At 45.5% G+C, this 24,733-nt stretch overlaps 1 long non-coding RNA gene across 4 annotated transcripts in view; it reads right to left on the bottom strand.

Annotated features, from left to right (window-relative positions):
- Positions 1 to 22,455, bottom strand: part of LOC134927374 (uncharacterized) — a 194,852-nt gene extending 172,397 nt beyond the window's left edge. For 3 of the 4 annotated variants that reach the window (XR_010177624.1, XR_010177622.1, XR_010177621.1), the window contains exons 1-2: positions 22,144 to 22,455; positions 20,805 to 20,867 (exon numbers count right to left, since the gene is read on the bottom strand). This is a non-coding gene — a long non-coding RNA (uncharacterized LOC134927374). Of the gene's footprint in view, positions 1 to 10,305; positions 10,994 to 20,804; positions 20,868 to 22,143 lie in introns of those variants that run through there. The other variant, XR_010177623.1, reaches the window with a different exon arrangement.
- Between the last annotated feature and the right edge of the window lie 2,278 nt (positions 22,456 to 24,733).

Here is a 24,733-nt window from a genome sequence, read left to right as displayed (position 1 = left end):
TGCAATAGACTGCTTAGAAGCATGAGCACCCAGCTTGTTGGGTGTATACAGTATAAACAGCAAGTCAGACTTTCTGACTCCAGCCGTCCTAACTATATATATATATATATATATATATTTTTTTAGGGCCCTGACCACGTCTAGTAACTTGGAGTCCTCCAAGTCCCTAGTAGCCGCAGGCACCACAAGAGGTTGTTTCAGGTGAAAACGCTGACACCCCTTTATGAAGAAACTGGAGACGAGTCCCAGTTCTGTCCTGTTCAAATGGAAAATTTTAATATGGGCTTTTGTAAGACAAAGCCGCCCATTCTGACAATCGCCTGGCCGAGGCCAGGGCTAACAACATGGTCACTTCCCATGTGAGATATTTGTCAACAGCATGGTCACTTTCCATGTGAGATATTTCAAATCCACAGATTTGAGCGGTTCAAACCAATATGATTTTAAGAAATCCCAACACTATGTTGAGATCTCACGGTGCCCCTAGGGGCACAAAAAAGCTGTATATGCAATACATCCTTTACAATCTGGACTTCAGGAACTGAAGTCAATTCTTTCTGGAAGAAAATCTACAGGGCCGAAATTTAAATGTTAATGAACCCCAATTTGAGGTCCAAAACACTCCTGTTTTCAGGAAGTGTAGAAATCGACCTAGTTGAATTTCCGTCGTGGAGCCTTCCTGGCCTCACCCACGCAACATATTTTCACCACATGTGGTGATGACGTTGTGCGGTCACCTCCTTCCTGGCTTTGACCAGGGTAGGTATGACCTCTTATGGAATGCCTTTTCCCCTCAGGATCCGGCATTCAACCGCCATGCCGTCAAACGCAGCCGCGGTAAGTCTTGGAATAGACATGGTACTTGCTGAATCAAGTCCCTTCTTAGCTCCCCAGGCCCTTAGTCCTCTGTGAGCATTTCTTGAAGTTCCGGGTACCAAGTCCCTCTTGGCCAATCCGGAGCCACTAGTATAGTTCATACTCCTCTATGTCTTATAATTCTCAATACCCTGGTTATGAGAAACAGAGGAGGGAACACATACACAGACTGGTACACCCACGGTGTTACCAGAACATCCACAGCTATCGCCTGAAGGTCTCATGACCTGGCGGAATACCTGTCCCGTTTTTTGTTCGGGCGGGACGCCATCATGTCCACCTTTGGTCTTTGCCAACGGTCCACAATCATGTTGAAAAACTTCCCTATGAAGTTTCCACTCTCCCGGGTGGAGGTCATGCCTGCTGAGGAAGTCTGCTTCCCAGTCGTCCACTCCCGGAAAGAACACTGCTGACAGTGCTATCACATGATTTTCCGCCTAGCGAAAAATCCTTGCAGTTTTCACTGCCCTCCTGCTTCTTGTGCCGCCCTTCTGTTTACGTGGGCGACTGCCGTGATGTTATCCCACTGGATCAATACCGGCTGACCTTGAAGCAGAGGTCTAGCTAAGTTTAGAGCATTATAAATTTGCTCTAAGCTTATTTATGCGGAGAGAATTCTCCAGACTTAATCACACTTCCCTGGAAATTTTTTCCCTGTGTGACTGTTCCCCAGCCTCTCAGGCTGGCCTCCGTGGTCACCGGCATCCAATCCTGAATGCCGAATCTGCGGCCCTCTAGAAGATGAGCACTCTGTAATCACCACAGGAGAGACACCCTTTTCCTTGGATATAGGGTTATCCGCTGATGCATCTGAGGATGCGATCCGGACCATTTGTCCAGCAGATCCCACTGAAGAGTTCTTGCGGGAAATCTGCCGAATGGAATTGCTTCGTAATAAGCCACCATTTTTACCAGGACTCTTGTGCAATGATGCACTGACACTTTTCCTGGTTTTAGGAGGATCCCGATTAGCTCGGATAACTCCCTGGTTTTCTCCACTGGGAGAAACACGTTTTTCTGGACTGTGTCCAGAATCTTCCCTAGGAACAGTAGACATGTCGTCGGAAAAAGCTGCGATTTTGGAATATTTAGAATCCACTCGTGCTGTCGTAGAACTACTTAAGATAGTGCTACGCCGACCTCCAACTGTTCTCTGGACCTTGCCCTTATCAGGAAAGCGTCCATGTTTCTTTTAAGAAAAATCATCATTCCGGCCATTACCTTGGTAAAGACCCGGGGCGCCGTGGACAATCCAAACGGCAGCGTCTGAACTGATAGTGACAGTTCTGTACCAGGAACCTGAAGTACCCTTGGTGAGAAGGGCAAATTTGGACCTGTAGGTAAACGTCCCTGATATCCAGTGACATCATATCGTCCCCTTCTTCCTGGTTCGCTATCACTGCTCCGAGTGACTCCATCTTGATTTGAACGCTTGTATGTAAGTGTTCAAATATTTCAGATCTCACCGAGCCGGTTGGCTTCAGTACCACAATATAGTGTGGAATACTACCCCCTTCCTTGTTGTAAGAAGGGTACTTTGATTATCACCTGCTGGGAATACAGCCTGTGAATTGTGTGAGGGGGAGACGTCTCGAATTTCCAATGTACACCTGGGATATTACATGTAGGATCCCGGAGTTCCCTTGCGAGTGTTGCTGAAACTCTTGAGATGACCCCCTACCGCACCTGAGTCCGCTTGTACGGCCCCAGCGTTATGCTGCGGACTTGGCAGAAGCCGTGAGGAGCTTCTGTTCCTGGGAATGAGCTGCTTGCTGCAGTCTTCTTCCCTTTCCTCTCCCCCTGGGCAGATATGACTGGCCTTCGCCCGCCTGCCCGTATGGGGACGAAAGGACTGAGACTGAAAAGACTGTGTCCTTTTCTGCCAATATGTGACTCGGGGTAACAAAAGGTGGATTTTTCAGCTGTTGCCATGGCCACCAGGTCCAATGGACCGCCCCTTTATACGGCAATACTTCCATATGCCGTCTGGAATCTGCCTCACCTGACCACTGTCGTGTCTTCGTCTGGCAGATATGTACATCACATTTACTCTTGATGCCAGAATGCAAATATGCCTCTGCGCATCACACATATATAGAAATGCATCCTTAAAATGCTCTATAGACAATAAAATCCTGTCCCTGTCAAGGGTATCAAAATTTTCAGTCAGGAAATCCGACCAAGCCCCCTCAGCGCTGCACATCCAGGCTGAGGCGATTGCTGGTCGTAGTATAACACCAGTATGTGTGTATATACTGTTATGATATTTTCCAGCTTCCTATCAGCTGGCTCCTTGAGGGCGGCCGTATCTGGAAACGGTAACGCCATGTTTTTTATAAGCGTGTGAGCGCCTTGTCCACCCTAAGGTGTGTTTTCCAACTCGCCCTTACTACTGGCGGGAAAAAGGGTATACCGCCCATAACTTTCTGTCGGAGGAACCCCACGTATCATCACACACTTCATTTAATTTATCTGATTCAGGCAAAACTACAAGTAGTTTATTCCCACCCTACAAAATACCCTTATTTGTGGTACTTGTGGTATCAGAAATACGTAACACCTCCTTCATTGCCCTTAACATGTAACTTGTGGCCCTAAAGGAAAAATACGTTTGTTTCTTCACCGTCGACACTGGGGTCAGTGTCCGTGTCAGTGTCTGTCGACCGACTGAGGTAAATGGGCGTTTTTACAAGCCCCTGACGGTGTCTGAGACGCCTGGACCGATACTAATTTGTCCGCCGGCTGTCTCATGTCGTCAACCGGCTTGCAGCGTGTTGACATTATCACGTAATTCCATAAGTAAGCCATCCATTCTGGTGTCGACTCCCTAGAGAGTGACATCACCATTACAGGCAATTTTCTCCGTCTCCTCACCAACATTTTCCTCATACATGTCGACACACACGTACCGACCTACAGCACACACATACAGGGAATGCTCTGATAGAGGACAGGACCCACTAGCCCTTTGGGGAGACAGAGGGAGAGTTTGCCAGCACACACCAAAAGCGCCATAATGTATATAACAACCCTAGAAGGTGTTGTTTCTATATATGGGCTCTTAATATATAATTATATCGCCAATTTATGCCCCCCTTCTCTTTAACCCTGTTTCTGTAGTGCAGGGGAGAGTGGGAGCCTTCCTCACCAGCGGAGCTGGTCAGGAAAATGGCGCTGAGTGCTGAGGAAAATAAGCTCCGCCCCTTTCACGGCGGGCTTTTCTCCCGGTTATTAGGAAAACTGGCCTGGGTTAAATACATACATATAGCCTTAATGGCTATATGTGATGTATTTATTTGCCTCTAAGGTAATCTATATTGCTGCCCAGGGCGCCCCCAGCAGCGCCCTGCACCCTCCGTGACCGAGATCAGTGAGCCGTGTAGCAACAATGGCGCACAGCTGCAGTGCTGTGCGCTACCTTCATGAAGACTGAGGAGTCTTCTGCCGCCTGTTTCCGGACCTCCGTTCTGCCGTTCTTCAGCGTCTGTAAGGGGGATCGGCGGCGCGGCTCCGGGACGAACCCCAGGCTGACCTGTGTTCCGACTCCCTCTGGAGCTCAGTGTCCAGTAGCCTAAAACTTCAATCCTCCTGCACGCAGGTGAGTTGCAAGTCTCTCCCCTAAGTCCCTCGTTGCAGTGATCCTGTCGCCAGCAGGAATCACTGATTAGAAACCTAAAAAAAAACTTTTCTAAACAGCTCTTTAAGAGAGCCACCTAGATTGCACCCTCTCGGACGGGCACAAAAACCTAACTGAGGCTTGGAGGAGGGTCATAGGGGGAGGAGCCAGTACACACCATGTGACCTAAAAAGCTTTTTTAGATGTGCCCTGTCTCCTGCGGAGCCCGCTAATCCCCATGGTCCTGACGGAGTCCCCAGCATCCACTAGGACGTTAGAGAAAAGCTTTTATTCACCATTATACTCCAGAATAGATATGTCCCTTTCTGATAATTGGACTCTCCCACAGGTTAGAAAGGCTACTATCCTGCCAGTTTCCGATCATTCGGCTTTATTCAATAAATGGGACCTAAATTCAACCAAAACCCCCCCTAGATCCTGACACCTTGGCGAGTACCTATCTGACCTAGAGACCAAAAGTTTTATATCACAATCACTGTCCTTGTACCTTAATACTAATTCTCCGACCGATACCTCTCTTTTTACTTATTGGTGTGCTCTGAAGGCAGTGGTAAGAGGCTCTATAATCTAGGCTGCTGCGAGACTCTGTAGGAAAATGAATAGCCATCAGGAATAGGTTGAAGCACGTTTAGCTGAGCTAGAAAGTAAACTCAACTCTTCACTCACTATTAGAACGGTATATCGAGATCTTTTGAAAACTAGAGAGGAGGGGCGTGGCTTGCAGCCTGACTGACTGGACATATCCCAGGGGAGCTCGTGCTGCTACTAGCACTAAAAAACCCTTCTTGGCAGCCCACCAGAGATTTCAACCCACCCAGTGCCCTGCTAATTCTTCCCTGAACCTTACCACTCGAGGAGGGAGAGCTGCGGAGCCGGGGAGCAGGTTTTTCCTGCTCTTGCAGGTTGCGGCCTTCCCCCTGCACTGAAGCCGAGATCTGGATTTGGTCGTCCCCCGGCCGGACATCTGGAGCCTCCGGGAGCCGTGCGGGCGCGAACGGCCCCTACTACCACCGCTTACCCCTTCTGCAGGTCGCTGCCGGGAGCCGAGAAGCAGTGGCTGTGTCCCTGGAGCCGGGCGCCGAGGGCCGTGTGAAGCCGCGGAGGCACCCGCGAGTATCCGGTGCCGGCGGCCATCTTAGTGGAGGCAGTGGTGGGCGCGCGGACGCCGCACTCGTATAAGCGGCGGATACTTGTTCTAAACCCCCTGCTGTGGATGCTGTGGTGTGGCCTGGGGGGTCAGCAACGTCTCCCAGGAGCGGGGACCCCTGGACTGACATCCCCTAACACAGGAGCTCAGTGACGGCGGCCATATTGGAGGTGGCAAAGGAGATCTGGCTGCATAGAGCTGCTGCTGCTGCTGCTGCTGCTTGTTACACCTCCTGCAATCTAGCTATTCTCCAGCTTACTCACTCCCTGGATGTCTGTGAGCCTTTACACTGCAGACCCTGACTGCTGGCTGGTCCAAGCTGGGAGCTTTGAGGTGCGGAGTTGGGGAAGGATCATAACACCCGTGCCCCCACTTTGTTCTCTCGTACATATAATCTGATCTTCCAATATAACGCCGTTTTGCGATCATTGCTAACAACTACAGTACCTATGGTGCGACTTCACCGTGAGGATATGTCCTTCTAACACCATGTCTACCTCACCGTCGCTTCCTGCCTGAGTAACCATTTGCTAAGGTCATCCTCCATTCACCTGTATGATCTACTAATTCCCCTTGGGGCATCTCGACATGCCTCCAAAGAAGACGAAGGGGTCTAAATCTGCTCCGCAAGTGAATTTCTTTGGGACCTCCTCCTCCGGTGCCAAGCCACGCTCATCCCTTCCCTCGCCGACTCTGGCTCAACCGTCTCAAACAACTTCATCAACGCTATACAACCCGGCTAACGCCGCACAAGTTGATATGGATTCCCTGGATGGTCCGGTCACGCTACGTTCTATCCATTCCTTGTTAGCCTCTTTCAACTCTGACATTTCGTCTGAGCTTAAATCTAACATCCAATCTCTTCGCTCTGACATCTCTGAAATTGGTAACAGGACGGACCATATTGAGCATAAGATGGAGGAGCTGGTCGCATCACACAATGATCTGATCACCGCACACGACTCTCTCCTAGAAGAAGTCTCCTACATCCGCGAGAAAACTACGGATTTAGAGGACCTCTCACGTTGGAACAATATCAAAATAAGAGGCATCCCTGATGCTGTTTCTAATGCTGACCTATATGGCTACGCCACTGATCTTTTCCATAAATTGTTACCAGATGCTCCGCTACCTGATCTTCTGATCGACAGGAATCATAGACTTCCAAAGTCACGACAAGCACCTGCTCAGGCCCCCCGTGACACCCTTCTCAGGGTTCACTTTTTTCACATTAAAGAGAAGATCTTGCGTGCAGCAATGCCCTCTTCACCTACGGCGACTTGTCTGGATTCTCTTCAACTTTTCCCGGACCTGTCCCCAGCGACTCTGGCCAAAAGGCGTTCATTTTCCGCTATTACGTCAGCCTTACGGAAAGCTACAGTCCAATATAAGTGGGGATTCCCTACTAAGTTGATAGTACTACGTAACGGTACTACCACTATCATCAACACCCCTGAGGAAGGGCCTAAAATCCTGAAAAATGGCACATCCTTCTTGATATACAACCTATTCCCCCCGCTACATCACCGAAACGAATTGCCCAAGAATGGACATTGGCTCCGGGCTGAAGCTTGCCTTGGGCTATCCATAAGACAGCTATTATTTAGCTTTTTTTCTTTACAGGTTTATCTGTGTTTACATGATTATTACCCTATAAGCCTTACTATTTGCCTGATGTTCCAATGTTTTCGTTAATCTTAGGCTGAGGTAGAATTGTTCTTATTTCTTATTTTAATTATGTAGCAAATGTTAATTTCTTCTCATTTTGGGATGACCTTGCTTATCTTTTTTATTTTTGTGGTTGATTATTACCTGCTAAGTATGCTCTGGTTTGGAAGCGACGGTGGGCATTTTTGGCCGACACGCCACTCACCCGTATTTGCCCGTCACGATATCCGTGTGACGGTAACTCTAGCTCCTTTATGGATGCTATTTCTGTTTTTTTCCCCTGTTTTATTTTTTGTTCTGTTTCCTCTTCTTATGTCCCTTTTTTTACTGATGCTGACTTTGCTTCTTTTTTCTTGGAGAGCTATGTCGATATGTATTACATTTTGACACGACTGCTACTGATGCTTTTCGCTGTGCTGTGTACCACTCTGTCATACCCTCCCCCACGGCCACTTTTTTAAGTCTTAATGTCAAAGGGCTCAACTCACCCCACAAGAGGCGTTTGGCTCTGAAATATTTTGCTGATCAAAAGGCGGATGTAGTGGCTATACAGGAATCCCACTTTCCGTTGCACTCTCCCCCACAGTTCTCCAATACCAATTACCCAGTTCACTATGTCTCTTGTGGACCGTTTAACAGAAATGGAGTCGCTATTCTATTCCATGAATCTTGCTCTTTCCAATTGGAGGGTAGGTGGGTGGATGGCAATGGCAGATATCTGATTCTAGTGGGGAAGTTGCGAACTAGGTATGTCACTTTGGTTTCCCTTTATGCCCCTAATTCCAATCAACCCCGGTTCCTAAAATCCTTTTTTCAAAAGTTGTATAGTGTTAGGAAAGGTGCGACTTTTCTTATGGGTGACTTTAATTTGGCTCCTGACCCTAATCTAGACAAATCCTCGAAACTTGATAAACAATCTACCAATGCGGCCAAATCGCTAGCCTCCTCCTTCTCACACTTACTGACTGAATTCGATTTATATGACGCTTGGAGAGTCAGGAATATTGGTGCCAGAGACTACACATTTTTTTCGGCAGTGCACAGATCCTATTCTAGGATCGATTTGCTCCTGACGGATAAATGGACATTGCAATCGATCCCTACCGTCAAAATATTGCCGATTTCGTGGTCAGACCATGCACCTTTGATTTGGTCCTGGTCATACAAACCGTCTACCTCTCCTCCACGCCCTTGGAGGTTGCGGGATTACATTTTGAAAGATGAGGACGGAGTCTCTATATTACGAGAGGCCTTGTCTTCTTATCTGGACACCAATAGTCCTACTGATACTTCTGTTTCCAATCATTGGTGTGCCCTTAAGGCAGTCCTGAGAGGTGCAGCTATCCATGTTTCAGCTTATATAGCGCGCCGTGACCGGGAAGTCCAATTGGCCTATGAGTTGGTGGTGACGACTTTAGAAATTAAACATAAACAGTCCCCTGCAGACGATCTCATTCTCACGTCCCTGACTGAAGCGAAGAGGAAACTGAACAGTCTGTACCTTTCGCACGTACAAAGAGCGGTCTCAAACTTAAACCAAAAATATTATACATAAGGCAATAGGGCTGGTAAATTATTGGCGCGGAAACTTAGAGGGAAAACTCTTATCAATAGAATTAAAAATTTGACTAACCTGGATGGATCACTGTCCCTGAACCCCAAAGATATTGCAAACCAATTTGCTTCATACTATAGGAAACTATATAACCTTAAACATGACCCCCTCAACCTTCCTTACAGCTTATACGGTCTTTCCTGGATTCCATTGATTTACCTTCCATTTCCCCCGATGATGCCTCCACACTTTGCACACCCTGAACTGAGAACGAAATCCAGGCCTCTCTGAAAGCTCTCAAAAAGGACAAAGCCCCCGGCCCAGATGGGTTTATTAATCTCTTTTATATTACCTTCCAAGATTCACTTTCCCCACTTCTTCTTAATTTGTACAATGACGCCTCCGCTAACCCTTTCCCTGGAGAAATGTTGGAGGCACAGGTGATCACGATTCTCAAGCCTGGCAAGAACCCGTCTCTCTGCGCAAATTATAGACCCATAGCACTTTTAAACACAGATATTAAGCTGTATACCAAACTGCTTGCAAATAGACTGAATCCGTTGATCCCTACTTTGATACATCAAGATCAAGTGGGTTTCACTATCGGTCGCCAAGCCCCTGATAATACTAGGAGAGTATTCTCTCTTCTAGAAGCTCACTCCACACTTTGGGAGCCCCTACTACTGCTCTCTCTTGACGCGGAGAAAGCTTTCAACAGGATTCATTGGCTATACATATCCGAAGTTCTTGCCAGGTTTGGGTTCTCGGGACAATTCTTACAAAATGTTCTACGTCTATACACACAACCCTCAGCGCGCGTTTTTAGTAATGGGTTCCTATCCGATTTTTTCCCTATCACCAACGGCACTCGCCAGGGATGCCCACTGTCGCCATTAATTTTCATCCTAGCAATAGAACCTTTGGCAGAGAAAATTAGGTCTTCTACCCTTGTTAGTGGAGTTTATATAGGTCCCACACAACATAAGACTTGCCTGTTTGCAGATGACGTCCTGTTGTTTGTAACTAAACCTGAGTCCTCTCTCCCAGCTATTCACGATATTCTTCAGGTTTACTCTGAAGTCTCCTACTACAAACTGAACACGACTAAAACAGAGGCGCTAGCCTTCGATATCGATCCAATCCCACTTCAATCCCTACAATCTACATATACTTATGCCTGGCAAGACTCTTCCCTTCAATATCATGGGATCTCATTCCGCGGTTGATTGTAACTACCTCCCTCTCTTAGATCAGTTCAAAACCCTCACTAAACAGTGGACGAATTATGAAATTTCTTGGTTAGGACGTCTTTCCTCAATTAAAATGATGCTCCTCCCGAAAATTCTTTATCTCTTCAGAGCCATACCTTACTTAGTCCCGCTTGCTCTACTTAACAAATTCTACTCTGTCATGTCTACTTTTATTTGGAAGAGTAAAAAACCCAGGATAGCTAGAACTCGCTTGTTTAGATCCAAAGGTAGCGGCGGTCCTGCTTTCCCTAATCTTGAACTTTACCAGCATGCGTGTCTCCTTGATCAGTTGAAGGACTGGCTTCGGACAGATTCTGTAAAACCCTGGGTAGATATTGAAAGACATATATGCTCTGATTTTCCTCTCCCAGACTTAATTTGGGTCAAACCTTCACATAGACCCCCTTCTGCTAAAATTATGAGGAGCGTAACTAATTCTCTTAAAGTTTGTGACAGATTGGTTACTAATTTGGGTGACTGCCCTCTGCCCTCCTCACACGTATCCCTTTTGGCAGTTTCTAAATTGCTCCCAGATCTCTCTTTGCGGAGCTAGCGGGAGCTTGGCATTCAACTGATCAGGGACTTATACAATAATTCAGGGCTTAAAACTTTCCAACAGCTACAATCCCAACATTCGATACCGTCAAAGGACTTTTATAAATATCTACGCATTCGACATTGGATAATGGCGAACATACCTGATCCTCTCTCCTCACCTACTCCCCCTCCATATATCTTGGCTAAGTTTTCCTCCATAAACCACAAAGGCGGTATATCTCAGTGGTATGTTACTATCATCTCTCCGTACAATGATGTGAAATTACATATCCAAGTGCGCTGGGAGACGGAATTTAATACCCCTGTGACAGATCATGAATGGAACAAAATTTTCATGAATATTTTTAAAATGTCTCGGTGCATTAATCACACTGAAATGATGTTTAAGTTAATTCATGGCCTTTAGCACACACCAGATAAACTTCATAGGATCTGGCCTGATTCCTCTAAATTCTGTTGGAGACATTGTGGGTTGGATGGTACCTTAATACATATATTCTGGACATGCCCGATTATTAGGCCGCTTTGGACGGACGTTTTTGGACTGATTGAAAAGGTTACAAAGGTGCTCCTCCCTCCCCGTCCCAAGATTGTTTTTTTGCATTATTTCCCTCCCTCTGTACCCTCTGAACACTCTTATGTTATAGGACATATTCTCAAAGCCACTAGGGCCGCCATTGCTCAATATTGGAAAAGAACAGACCCACCGCATTTGTCCAAAATTATAGCGTCAATCCAGCGTAATTTCGAAATGGAAACTATGAGTGTTAAATATTCCTTAGCTTCTCAATCCCCTTGGTCTGATTATTATTCCTCCTTTATTGCTCCCCGAAATGCCTTGTCTTCTATTGTGTGATTGTTTTACTTTTTTGTTGCTATGAACCTTTGAAACGCTGAGGTCGAGCCCTCTTGACATAGCCCGGGTAGGGCTAAATGTCAAAGGATGGATCATATACATGAGCCTTTTCTGTTTTTTCTAAGTATCTGCCCACTGTTTGGTTCAGGTTATACATATTTATGCGTATGTTCTCTACACTTTCCCTGGCATACTGACTGTCAGCATCTCTCCTATTTTATGTTTCTCTCTTTATCTACTCTCTTCCTCCTTTCCCCTATTCTCCTTTTGTTTCCGATTTTTATGCTTTCTAGTATTGTTATCTTGTTACCCTCAGTGGCAAACGCAGGATTTTTAGAGGGGGGTTTCCAAATGTCAGTCCACAATCTCCCACTCTACAGAATGTTTGAGCAAATGCGGGAATCTGGGGAGCGGCAGAAGAACCTAGTACCGACCCTGGACATTAATGTAAACAGTGGTCTTTTTATACACTGGATACTATATGGAATACATTATTATTTATGACTATAGATGGTCTCTAGTATAGACTGTATCAAACAAAGTGGTCAGGAAAAGGTTAAACATATCATAATAAATTAATTCATTAATACACAAACATAATAGAACCAGTACTGCACTTTCTAAGCACACATTCTCCCACCTTGTGGTAAGGCTCCTGTCTCTTCTTCCTGGTAGCTACTCTCTGGTCCAGAGCACTGATGGAGGACTCAGATCCACACACACAGAAAACCTGGTAGAAGAAGCTACTACCACTGGGCATGTGCAGTGGTAAACGGGTGATGTGGCGCTAGCTCTAGTAATCATATTATATACCATTGCTATTGTTGCCATAATGTGAGCCACTTGCCAAGAGGAGGGGGGTTTCCGTGCAACCGGAAACCCCCCCTGCGTTTGCCTATGACCCTGTATCATGATTTACAGACGTACTACCACCATGATATTGGCTTTGTTTGTTTTCAAACTGTTGTGTATGCTCTGTATTGAAAACCTTCTCTAATAAAATCTCTTCAGTTAAAAAAAGAAAACTAGAGAGGAATGGATCATTTTGACCCTAAAGGTTGTTCACATTTAAACGGGATTAAAGTATCTGACCCTTTAGAGATTGCTAATGCGTTTGCTGATTACTACTACTCCTTGTATAATTTCCCTAACGACCCCAAGACTCCACAACCCTCAGCTGAGAAAATAGAGGCCTTTTTAAAAGACCTTAACCTTCTCTCTTTGGATCAATCATCCCTCCAACTCTTAGAACGTCCCTGGACTTCGGAAGAAATAAAAAAAAGTCATTCTCAACTTACCCGCTGACAAAGCGCCAGGTCCGGACGGTTACACTAACCTGTTCTATAAATGGTTCAGAGATATTATAGCCCCAGTCTTGGCCCCTGTTTTTAATGAGGCTTTGTCAAGCAGATCTTTTCCCCTTGAAATGCTGGAAGCTAGAATTGTGGCATTCCCCAAGTCGGGTAAAAATACTGCAATATTGTCTAACTATCGTCCAATAGCTCTCCTAAATTCGGACTTGAAAATATATGCTAAATTTATAGCGAACAGGCTTAATCCACCCCTTACTTTCATCACTTATTCACCAATATCAGGTGGGTTTCGTTTCAAGTAGACAAGCCCCTGATAACACTAGGAGAATAATTAATATTTTGGATGCCTTCTCGTCATCATCTGAGCCTCTTTTGTTGCTTTCATTGGGTGCAGAGAATTCCTTTGACAGGCTTCATTGGTGTTACATGCAAGCCGTTCTCCATAAATTTTGGAATTGAGGGATTAGCTCTTTCTTCTATCCCAGTTCTTTACTCCAATCCATCTGCCAGGGATTTTGTTAATGGTATGCTCTCCACCACATTTGAGATCACAAACAGTACTTGTCAGGGCTGCCCTCTATCCCCTTTGTGTTTGTCTTAGGGATAGAACCCCTGACTGTCTCCATCAGGAATAGCTCTGCTTTTCATGGCCCGGTTTTGTTCGGACAGCCATATAAGGGCTGCCTGTTTGCAGATGATGTCCTTCTATTTTTAATTGACCCTATTTTATCTCTTCAGAATTTACACAAGGTATTACAAGAGTACTCCTCTGTTTCATATTATAAACTGAATAGTACTAAAACGGAAGCTCTCCCAAGTAATTTCTCTACTGACCTGCTTGATATGGTTATGCCTGGCAGGATAGGAGTCTAATATACCTGGGAATACAGATTTCCCTCTAAAGTGTCAGATCTCATTTCTTGCAATTACCCCCCACTGTTAAACAAATTTTCTACTGTGACGAATGACTGGATGATACTTCATGTATCGTGGCTAGGCTGTATTAGTACCTTGAAAATGGTTCTGATGCCCAAACTCTTATACTTATTTAGGACTATCCCTATCCTTTTACCTAATTCTCTATTGGAAACCTTAATGTGCTTCAATTCAACCTGTAGTTGTGTGAGTGGGGTACGCTTACCTACCATTTAGGGGGTCTATTACACATGTTGGTGTTAAAAACACTGTGGTGGATAAAGACACCTTTTTATGTGTGATACATCTCTTTAGGTGTGAGTTAGGGTATGCTACTTTGTTGGACTAGCCCACCCACTTCTGAAAACATTTTGTGTGCACCACACTATAAAAAAAGTGTAAAGCATGCTGTGCATAATGGGAGATGATGTCATGCCGAGGTGACACTTCCTGTTTGTCTCCTGTTACTTCCACTTGGTGTGTGTAAAGACCTGTGTTATACCGATGCTGCAAGTGTCGTCCTGATTTTGTTGTTACACATATACATGGTGTCAGAACTGGGATGCCATGACACAAGGTCTGAGGAGAATAGATCTGCTGATATTTGATGAAAACCTGGCTGACAACTGGCTGAGGTTTAAAAGAGAATGGCACGTATACTCCATAGCAGGCCTTTCAGACAAATCAAAAAAAATTCCAGACACACACGCTGCTGAACCTCGCAGGCACCGATGCTGTGGACAAATTAGATGCTTTTGTATACACTGACGGAGAAGACAGAGAGGATCCTGACATCCTAATTGCAAAGTTTGAAGAGATCTGCATGCCAGTAAAGAATGTAATTATGGACAGGCATGTTTTCAACAGTACAAACCAAAAGGGTGATGACACTATACAGTACAGTCCTACGTCTGTATATGATAAACAATGTAATGCATGTGGCAAATGGAATAATTTTGCAAGGTGCTGCCGCTCCAAAGAGCAAACTTCCATAAAGCAACAGTCTGAGTCACGCTATAGCCGCTCACCCTGGCGGATTAACCAGGTTGAAATGGAGCCAGGGTGTGAATCGGTTCGCATGACAGTTTGTGATAGTGTAGACCACTTGGATGAAAAGGGCGAAATATTTATCAAACTGAGAACAAAGCATACGAACAAGGTGGCCATAGTCAAAATAGACTCAAGAGCGAAGTGCAATGTCATATCCTACAAACAACTACGTGAAAAAGATCCAACTGCACAGATAAACCCACGAGACAAGATCAACTTGATAGCTTATGGTGGCCAGATCATCATCACACTGGGTACCACAAAGCTAAAGTTTACCCGTGCTGATTTGCTGTTCCACATTGTGGATCAAAAGGTTAAACCACTGCTAGGCCTCCCTGACAGCATGAAGCTAGGCATTCTCAAAATGAGGCATGAGGTACACACAATACAGATGACCGTCCCAGAGATAAAAGACTTTCAGGAATTATTTGATTGCAGTACACTTGGCAAGCTTCCTGTTGTGTACCATATGAGGCTGGATGACTCGATTGTACCTACTGTCTGTGCCCTCCGGAGGGTTCCCATCACAATGAAAGACAAAATCATTAAAGAGATCCACAGAATGCCTCAATTGGGTGTCATTGCCCCCATAGAGGAAGCAACACAGTGGGTGTCCACCATGGTGGCCGCATCAAAAAAGGATGGGACTATACGTCTTTGTATTGATCCAGTACACTTGAACAAAGCACTGCTGCGTCCATATCACCCTCTCTGCACCATTGAGCAAGAGATTGCTGACATGCCAGGTGCCACAGTTTTCAGTACCCTGGATGCAAAGTGCGGATTCTGGCAAATCCCTTTGGACAGAGCTTCATCCCTGCTCACCGCTTTCATGACCCCGATAGGGCAATATGTCTTCCTTTGCATGCCCTATGGAATCACTACGGGCAGTGAGGTCGTCCAGCATTGCATGGAGCAACTGTTTGCAGCCTATCCCTGTGAAATCATCGCAATGACATCCTGGTGTGGGGCCGCACCAAGGAAGAACACGACCAGCGACTGTACCAGTTACTTGAATGGGCCTGTGCTTTGAACCCCAAGCTCAACCCAGACAAATGCAAGTTTAGAGTTACAGAAGTGGAGTACGTGGGCCACGTGCTCACTAGTCAAGGTGTCAAACCGGATCCGAATAAAATCACTGCCATCCAGCAAATGCCGCTTCCGGCTGACCAACAGGCACTGCAGCACTTCCTGGGGATGACCAACTACCTGTCTAAATTTGTTCCGCAATACAGTGAAACCACGGCACCTTTGCAGCAGCTACTCCACCAGGACTCAGAATGGTGCTGGCTGGACGCACACGGCTGCTGTTGATCGATTGAAGACCACGCTGACAAATCCACCGGTCCTGCAATACTTCAACGTGCATGATCCGGTAGTCCTCTCTGCTGATGCTTCACAGAGTGGTCTAGGGGCCGTGTGCCTCCAACACCGCAGACTGGTGGCTTGTGCTTCTGAAACCAGGTATGCACAAATTGAGAAAGAACTGTTGGCACTGGTGTTCACCTGCAACCGTTTCCATGACTTCATCTATGGCCGTCCTGTCACGGTGGAAACCGACCATCAGCCTCTCATCACCATACTGAAGAAGCCCATCCACTCTGCTTCTTCCCATATTCAGGGCATGATGCTCAAGCTGCAGCGGTACAACCAGGATGTCATATATAAGCGAGGCAAAGAAATGTACATTGCTGATGCTCTGTCTCAAGCTTTCCTTTCGACTTCTGACATCAACGCTGCTGAGGATGACTATGAGGTCATGGCTGTGGAGGTGTTCCCTACCAAGCGGCTGGAAGAGCTGCATGCTGCTACACTTGCGGATGATCTTTGCCAGCATCTCTCTGCTGTAATTCTCAATGGCTGGCCATCCTCTTCCAAGGAACTGCCACACTGCCTTCACTCCTACTGTATGAGAGATGAGCTCACCGTGTCTGATGGTGTCATCCTGCAGGGTCATTGCTTTGTGATTCTGGCTGCCCTTCAGAAGTTCTACACCCAGCAGATGCACCAGGGCCATCACAGCCTGGAGGCTACCAAGCATAGGGCCTGTGAAACCACATTCTGGCCCTTCATGTATGGTGACATTGACCGTGCTGTCTCGTTTTGTGCACCCTGCAATGCCTTGCGTCCACACCTGCCACGGGGGCCCATGCTGCTCCATAACATTCCTGATCTTCCGTGGTCCATTCTTGCAGCTGATTTATTCGAATGGAGGCGGAAGGAGTACCTGGTACTAGTTGACTCCTATTCAGGATGGTTTGAGATAAACTACTTGCCCAGCACCACAAGTCACATGGTCATTACAAAGCTGAAGAGACACTTTTGCAGCACATGGCACCCCACAGCAGCTGATCACTGATAATGCCATGCAATTCAAGAGTAGAGAGTTCAAGGACTTTGCGAATACATGGGACTTCCAGCACATCACTAGTAGTCCACACTACCCACAGTCAAATGAATTGGCAGAGCGTGCAGTCCGCTCTGCAAAGCACCTAATGGAGAAGTGTGCAAGAGATGGATCGGACATATACTTGGCATGTTAAACTTGAGAAACACGCCCCGAGATGGACTTCCATCCCCTGCACAGTGCCTATTAGCACCGCACACCCGCACAGGCATCCCAATGGCAAAGCAGCTCCTGCAACCCAGAGTAGAGCCACAGGTACGGGAGAACATCAGCAAGCGCAGAATGGCTGCCAAAGCTACTTATGACAGATCAGCATACCGCCTGCCACTACTGTCTCCAGGCCAGCCTGTCCGCATGCAAACCAAGCAAGGATTTGACAGTGGTTCAGTATCCTGCAGATCATCCAAATAGCTACGTGGTACAGTCTGATAATGCCCTCTATGAACGCAACTGCCGCCATCTGTTAAGTGTACCTGAAGAAAGCTCTACACAGCCTGACTCATCAGTTTCTACCACAGCTGCAACCAATGTCAGTGATGATTCGCATTGCATGGACAGTCCTTCCTCAGAGACCACTTCTGAAGTAATAGAGCCCTCTGGTGTCACAGCGGACATACCTATAGGTTCCCGGTGTAACATTACCAGATCGGGCCATGTGTCCAAACCCAACCCAAAGTTCCAAGACTTTATTATATAATGTATTTTCTTTTGTTCACGCCCAACATTGTCACATTGTTGCATTTGTTTCATCTATGTTCTGCTTCCTTCCAGTTTGAAAGGGGGGGATGTAAATGCATGCTGTGCATCATGGGAGATGATGTCATGCTGAGGTGACTCACTTCCTGTTTGTCTCCTGTTACTTCCACTTGGTGTCTGACACATGCTGAGTAAAGACCTGTATTACACTGATGCTGCAAGTTTCGTCCTGATTTTGTTGTTACACATCTACAAAAAAGACTTTGTGTTTTTTTGTTAAAAACTTTACTACACATGTATATATTATTGTTTCTTAACATGCTGACATCACCTTGAGAGAAGACCTTTGGTAAAGAAAAAAAAGCTCTTGAACTGTTCTATGGCGATCTTTTCCATCTACAACTCCAGGGACGTATCTTGTGTTCCATACTTGTATTATTATTGTCAAAAAACTGCCCCAATGTATATCTCTTCGCTCATCTCAAAAAATCTCCATACCCGACCTCTCCTCTCTGCACAAGATCTGCGTCTCTCATCCACATGCATTACTCACTCCCACTCAACATTTCAGGACTTTTTCTGGGCTGCACCCATTCTGTGGAATGCCCTCCCACAATAAGACTCACCTCTAAACTCCAAACCTTCAAACATTCCCTGAAAAGTCACCTCTTCAGACAAGCTTATAAAATTCCAGACCCACCCACATAACCTTCAGTGCCTCCCTATCTAATTACATCCTCTCTGTACAGTCCACATATAACCTCACATATTTTGTCTTTCTTCACTTTCACACCCTCCTGACCCTTGGCCAACATTGCTGGATGACCATATCATACAACCCACCAAGAACCTTTGCAATCTTGTGGACCATTATGCAATAGGTTGCACCTATCCTTGTGAATTAATGCCTATTTCCCTACAGATTGTAAGCTTGCGAGCAGGGCCTTCCTACTTCTATGCAGAGGCAGAACTCTGGGAGGCATTGGAGTCATCTGCCGCCGGGCTCCTTCTCTGAAGGGGGGCTCCTCTCCTCCCATTCTGTGACACCATTGAATTAAGTTAATTGATAGCTGTCGCTGTCTTTTCAGTGGCCGACTTCCTCACTGGTCCCTGCACCTTACAAGTCACACCCTCTTTATTATACTGAATATACACATTTTACAAGTATCATACCCAGGATTAGAAACCACAACCTATTACACTGGAAGCAAACACCTTACTGATGAAGCTGTTTGCTCCTGTATAGGAAACATGAGAATTTTAACTATATGAAGATACTTCTCTGACAATTACACGTAACTTTATATAGTTAGAATTCTCATGCTTCCTCTACAGGAGCAAATAGCTCCATCAGTAAAGTGTCTGCTGTTAGTGTAACAGGTCATGGGTTCTAATGCTGGGTATGACTGCTAAGAAATGTGTGATTTAAAATAAAAGACAATTAAATGTATAAATACAGTATATAAAAAATGTTCAGAACACTCCACACAAACACATATATATACATATACACGCACACATACATACATATATTTATCTTAATATAGGAAATAGGGGGGCACCAATATTTATCTTGCCTCCAGGCAACTGTGACAAACTTACGCCACTGCTTCTATGTCTGTCTGGTATTACCCAGTTTTGTTCTATTACTGTTGTTCCAATTGTAAAGTGCAACGGAATATGCTGCGCTATATAAGCAACTGTTAATAAATAATGACTCACATTGAATTAAATCAATTCACCCATCCTTATAATTGGTTCTGTGTTAAAAAAAAAAAAAAAATTAGTTTCGTGTCTGTGAAAGTTACTTTTTTACTGTCTGCAAAAAAAAATATTTCTATTTTAAATTTATACAAAAAGTTTAGAGATCAAACTATTTCCCCGTTTGTAAAAACCCACTTTTCTTTCACTTCTGTTTTTTAAGTATATTATAGCCAATTTCTGAATGATTTCAGCATTAACTACTCTGAGTAAGCAACATTACACATGACAGGAGGGATTCTCTGCTATGCAAATGCCTGCGTGAATACTTTTTCTTGTTGATGTATCGCACACATGCACACTACTGAAAAGTTTAAGAAAAGTCTACTAAACTTTTTACAGTCTTTTTTGAAATTTACGCAGTTGAACGTCTCAAAGTGCTCTGAAATGAAAGCATATGTAATAGATAACTAATAGAATAATTTTAATAAAAATAAAATGAATAAAAATTTTGACTCATTCAAGTAGCCACTTTTTGCAGATATGGTCAACAAACACACTTGTGGCGTCCTTTCTACAATGGAAATCAAATATGGTACAGGAACTTCTTCCTAACACTGGGCCTGATTCAGCCACTTTAATGCACTGAGATGCCCACCTGCGGCTTTGCAGATACCAGTAACTGCGTGGAACCACGCCGAAGTGGTCGCAGATCTTTTGATAACTGACAGTCTGAGTAAACCTATGTTCATGCAGAATGGAAGCGGGAACTGAGACACTGGTTCTGCATACAGGATAACAGTTGCAGGCTGAGACGCACCCTGAAAGTGCCTGCGTTTTTGCCACCATTTCCCATAACTACCAAAAGTCAATCATTTTGAGCTTGCTTCAGGCGTGGCTGTATTAAGCAAAGCTGCTGCTTCCTTAGAAGCACCATAGATACTTACATATGGTATTGGCAATACAGATACTTACATATGGTATTGGCAATACAGATACTTACATATTGTAACCCTTCCCTATTCTATGGTACACTAAGTGTTTGGGTTACTTTATTACCTCCTATGGCGTGCCTCCACCCAAGCACTAAATATAAGCGGGCTTGCTTGGGAAAGCCAGTAAAGTTATACTAAGTATACTTTAATACATAATAATCAAAATACTCTTTTTAATACCTTGCGTTCTACTTTGTCTTTCAGCTCTTCTCAGGATACCGTCACCTGGATTCGATGTCCATCCTGGTAAGTATGTTGTACACAATAAAACACCACCCATGCATGAAGTTATATTTCAATGAGTATATTAGTAACACACATAAACAATACTAACACTTCAACCCTGGACCTATTCAAGTTCCTTTGCATGCAGTACAAAAAACAATGTTACCTTGGTACCAATAAAAATATATGAGCTCAGTATTAAACCGGTATACTTTGTTTCTATTTACCCAGAGTTAGTTTTAGTGGTCTCTGTTATACTCAGAGGGTTAACTAGTTAACTACCCAGAATCAACTAGCCTTTTTTTTTGTATCCAAGTGACTCAAAGATATATCTTGCTCCACCGCCTCTCTTCCGTACACTTTCCTCTTTCTCTGATCAAATGTAGTAGGGGAATGTGAATATTCCGCCGATTACGGCTAGGAAGGGAACACAGTTATTAGGTGTGTAGTCAAAAGGCTTTACTAGGTGCTACTGTGCTCTGGGCCGCACCCTAGGCTGTACTCCAATTAGTCCTGGTCACTTCGGGAACGCCCAACTCTCTTCAGCTGATGCAATTATAGCGTTCTATCAGAAGTAGTCTCTATCAAGATACCCACCAACCTCCAATAATCCTGTTCGGAAATTATGGCGTTTCAAGTTCTTGGTAGGCTAAGCAGCTGTAGATAGACGTCCCATCATATCCACGTTAGTACACCTATGTCTATCAATACATATATATTTACATCTATAGTGAGGGCTATCACAGGATAATACAGAATAATACTGGCCCCCTGCAGGCCCAATGGTGCACCATACAGTTTCCTTAACCAAGGAATAGTTGTGTTAGCCTCCCAACTTTGGTATAGTGCTCTTCCAGTATCCCCAGTTGTAGTCTCTATAGTGTGAAGGTATTATGATGAGTATTACCCCCTTCTGACTGTCCTCTTGGTGCTGCTTAATACTTTCAGCAGAGCTAACGGTTCTTGCACCAGCTCCCACCCTATGTTTATGCTGCAATAATTAACTTCTCCCCCATCACTGAAGTTGCACAGATGTAGATTTGATGATAGGTAAACAGAGGTTGCAGCTGCACTGAATATACTCTTCTAGCAATCACGCTGGCAATGAGTATTCCCCAATTTACTCAATGCATTTGAATAGGGGCGGGCCCAGTTCTGTAAGGGATGGCATCTGGTGCCTGACTCCTCCTTAACCCACCTCCTCCTCCTGACGTTTCATCTACTCCATACCAAGGTGACCACGGAGCTGAGCTCCGGTAAGCAGGGCTCTACGAGGCTTCTAAGTACAAGGTACCTCTTGGCGCAGCACTCCCCACCGTGCCGTCCGTCTCTCCTCCACCAGCCCACTGGCAGTTCTCCGCGCTGCAGCACCTCGTCGCTCTGCGCTAGACTCTCTCAATAGACCCTGCAGTAGAGAGCCGTCTTGTACCTCTCCTCCTGCCCGACCTCCGCTACGTCCTCTCCGTGGCACAGGATCAAAGTCCGGCTCTATTCGCGGCCCGTCTTTCTGCCCTCTGCCGCGCCTCCGTTCGGGTCCTTTTTTGCTGCCGCTGCCTCTGCGTCACCTCCTTGCCCTCGAGTCCCAGCTCAACTGTCCGTGCTCTAACGATCCTCTCTGGCTCGCGGTCCCCTTCTCGGCACGAGGGTTCTGGAAGATTCTCTCCAGACCCTCAATGCTCCATACATATTATTATGACCATTAATATAAATTACCAGCATTACAACCATACCTATCTACCTTACACAAATATACACAACTGATATATTTACATATATTCCCCTAATACACAGTACCCCTCCATACATCTATTTCTAGGGCGCTACAATATGGTATTAGCAATACAGATACTTACATATAGTATTGGTAATGCAGCAGCGATGCTTACCCATGGTAATGCAGCAGGAGGCGTCTGGTATAAGGAAACTCCTCCTGCATGCATGTGCGATCCACTGTTGCATCTGGGGACGCAGCATCAGATAACTCTGTGACCACATCGGGCAGCTGAGGTTACCCCGTCTGTAGCTCCGTCGCTGAAGCCAGGAAATCCCCTTCGGAAGATAGAGACCCTGGCCTCGGCACCCCTACAAAATGGTGGCAACACACCTCTGTTTTGTGAAACGGAGACTATAGCTGCCCCCGCCACGCCCCGAAATGGCTGCAGACTGTCAAACTCCTGTACGTCGCTACTCTGCAACCAACACAGAGTAACAACTGGACCTGAATCAGACCCTTTGTGAAGACATTCTCACAACGAGCGGCATCTTAAAGGATCTTACTCTAGATCTATGGAATTAATGGAGCGATCGCCGGCACGCGATGCAACACGCCGCATCGCAGCAAGATGAGCATGGCTACATCTGTAAATTGCAGTGTAAAAATAACTAAGCTGTCTAACAATTGTGGACTACATGCAGAAGCAGCCAGTATCTACCCTGCACAGAAAAAATATAAATGTATTTGCTCCCCTTGCATGGCAACATGGGTTGTTCCAGACACAAAGTTACATGCTCAATTTATTGATTCAGTTGCACTGAGCTGGTGCAGTCCGTTCACTGGCATCAGGGATGGAGCTGCAAGCAGGGATGCCCGGCGACAGCAAAGCCTCATACCAGGTCAGTTAGGGCAGGAAAGGTGCGACATTAGGCCAAACACGGAGAAAATATTGACAACTGGTGGATGATTCAAATTTGGGAGCAAAGCAAAAAAATAATTAATTTGCGCCATGTTGCCCCAGGGCCGTAACAGGGTGATAATGTTCCAGGACTGAGGATAGGTCAAGCTTTTAAAGATGCTCCAGGCAGCGCCTTTCTAGGCTGCAGGAGACCTTTACAAGCACCCTTCAACCATGGTGCTATGGAGCAGCAACAGTGCAACCCCCAAGGTATTGTGCCACGGGAGCAGGCATCACTCACCTTTCCCTAATTACGGCCCTGTGTTGCACTGCAGGTGGGACAGATTTAATATGTGCAGAGAGGTTTTGAGATGGGAGGAGGTATGTCGTACCTGAAATCTAAATTGCAGTGTAAAAATAAACTATCCAGGATTTGTGGCCTACACACATAAGCAAATGGTATTTACCCTGCATGACAAATAATATTAATAATGTATGTGGACCCCTTGCATTGCAATATAGTTTGCCCAGGTGCAAAGTTTTGCTCCCAGTCATGGCCAGTGAGCTGAATGCCTGTGTATGAATGAAATCACCCTCAATGATAGCAGTGCGTGACCCTGAACACTACAACCCAACAAGGTGCATACTGTACTCTGTATAAAGCCATTTTACCTCATGGCACCCTTATCTCCACAGTAATCTCACTTCCTATAACCCAGTGTCCTTTGACCATTGAGCTTCTTCAGGTGTCACCCACCCCAGTCTGCAAATAGGTCCTTTCCACCAGCCCCACACATACAGTTGTCATACCCAGTGGAATAGGAACCATCTATGGAAGATGCCAACTCATTCCCCGAAGTCATTTAGATTTTCCAGAAGTGCTCAGCCAGTGCTGATAGTGAGTTCTGTAGTCAAGCGGATGCGAGGTAATGTGTTGGCCTCATGACATGTTTAGTTGTAACATGGGGCAGGTTTCACAAATGCCAGTAGCATGAGGATGCAGAGGGTGCGACCATTACTTAATCCTACAGCGGCCTCCTACAGGCTGAGGTCTAGGCATGAGTGGGTGACATGAAGGCCCAGCGGATGTGTGTCATCAGCGTATACTAGTGGTGGGGCTGACGCCAAGAGTACTGCAGAGTTACCCTGGGACAAGTTCTACATTCTCTTGCATTTTCCAGTAGAATGCACTGCGGTTGTCCTCATGAATCACATAAGAGGCTGGGGTCAGTTTGGTACAGAAGGTTGACATTATGACCACCTTCTCCTTCC

This window comes from Pseudophryne corroboree, chromosome 5 (assembly GCF_028390025.1).
Source record: "Pseudophryne corroboree isolate aPseCor3 chromosome 5, aPseCor3.hap2, whole genome shotgun sequence".
NCBI classification, from domain to species: domain Eukaryota; kingdom Metazoa; phylum Chordata; class Amphibia; order Anura; family Myobatrachidae; genus Pseudophryne; species Pseudophryne corroboree.
Note: the sequence above shows the minus strand (reverse complement) of the source record. Positions and strands in the feature narration are given on the sequence as shown.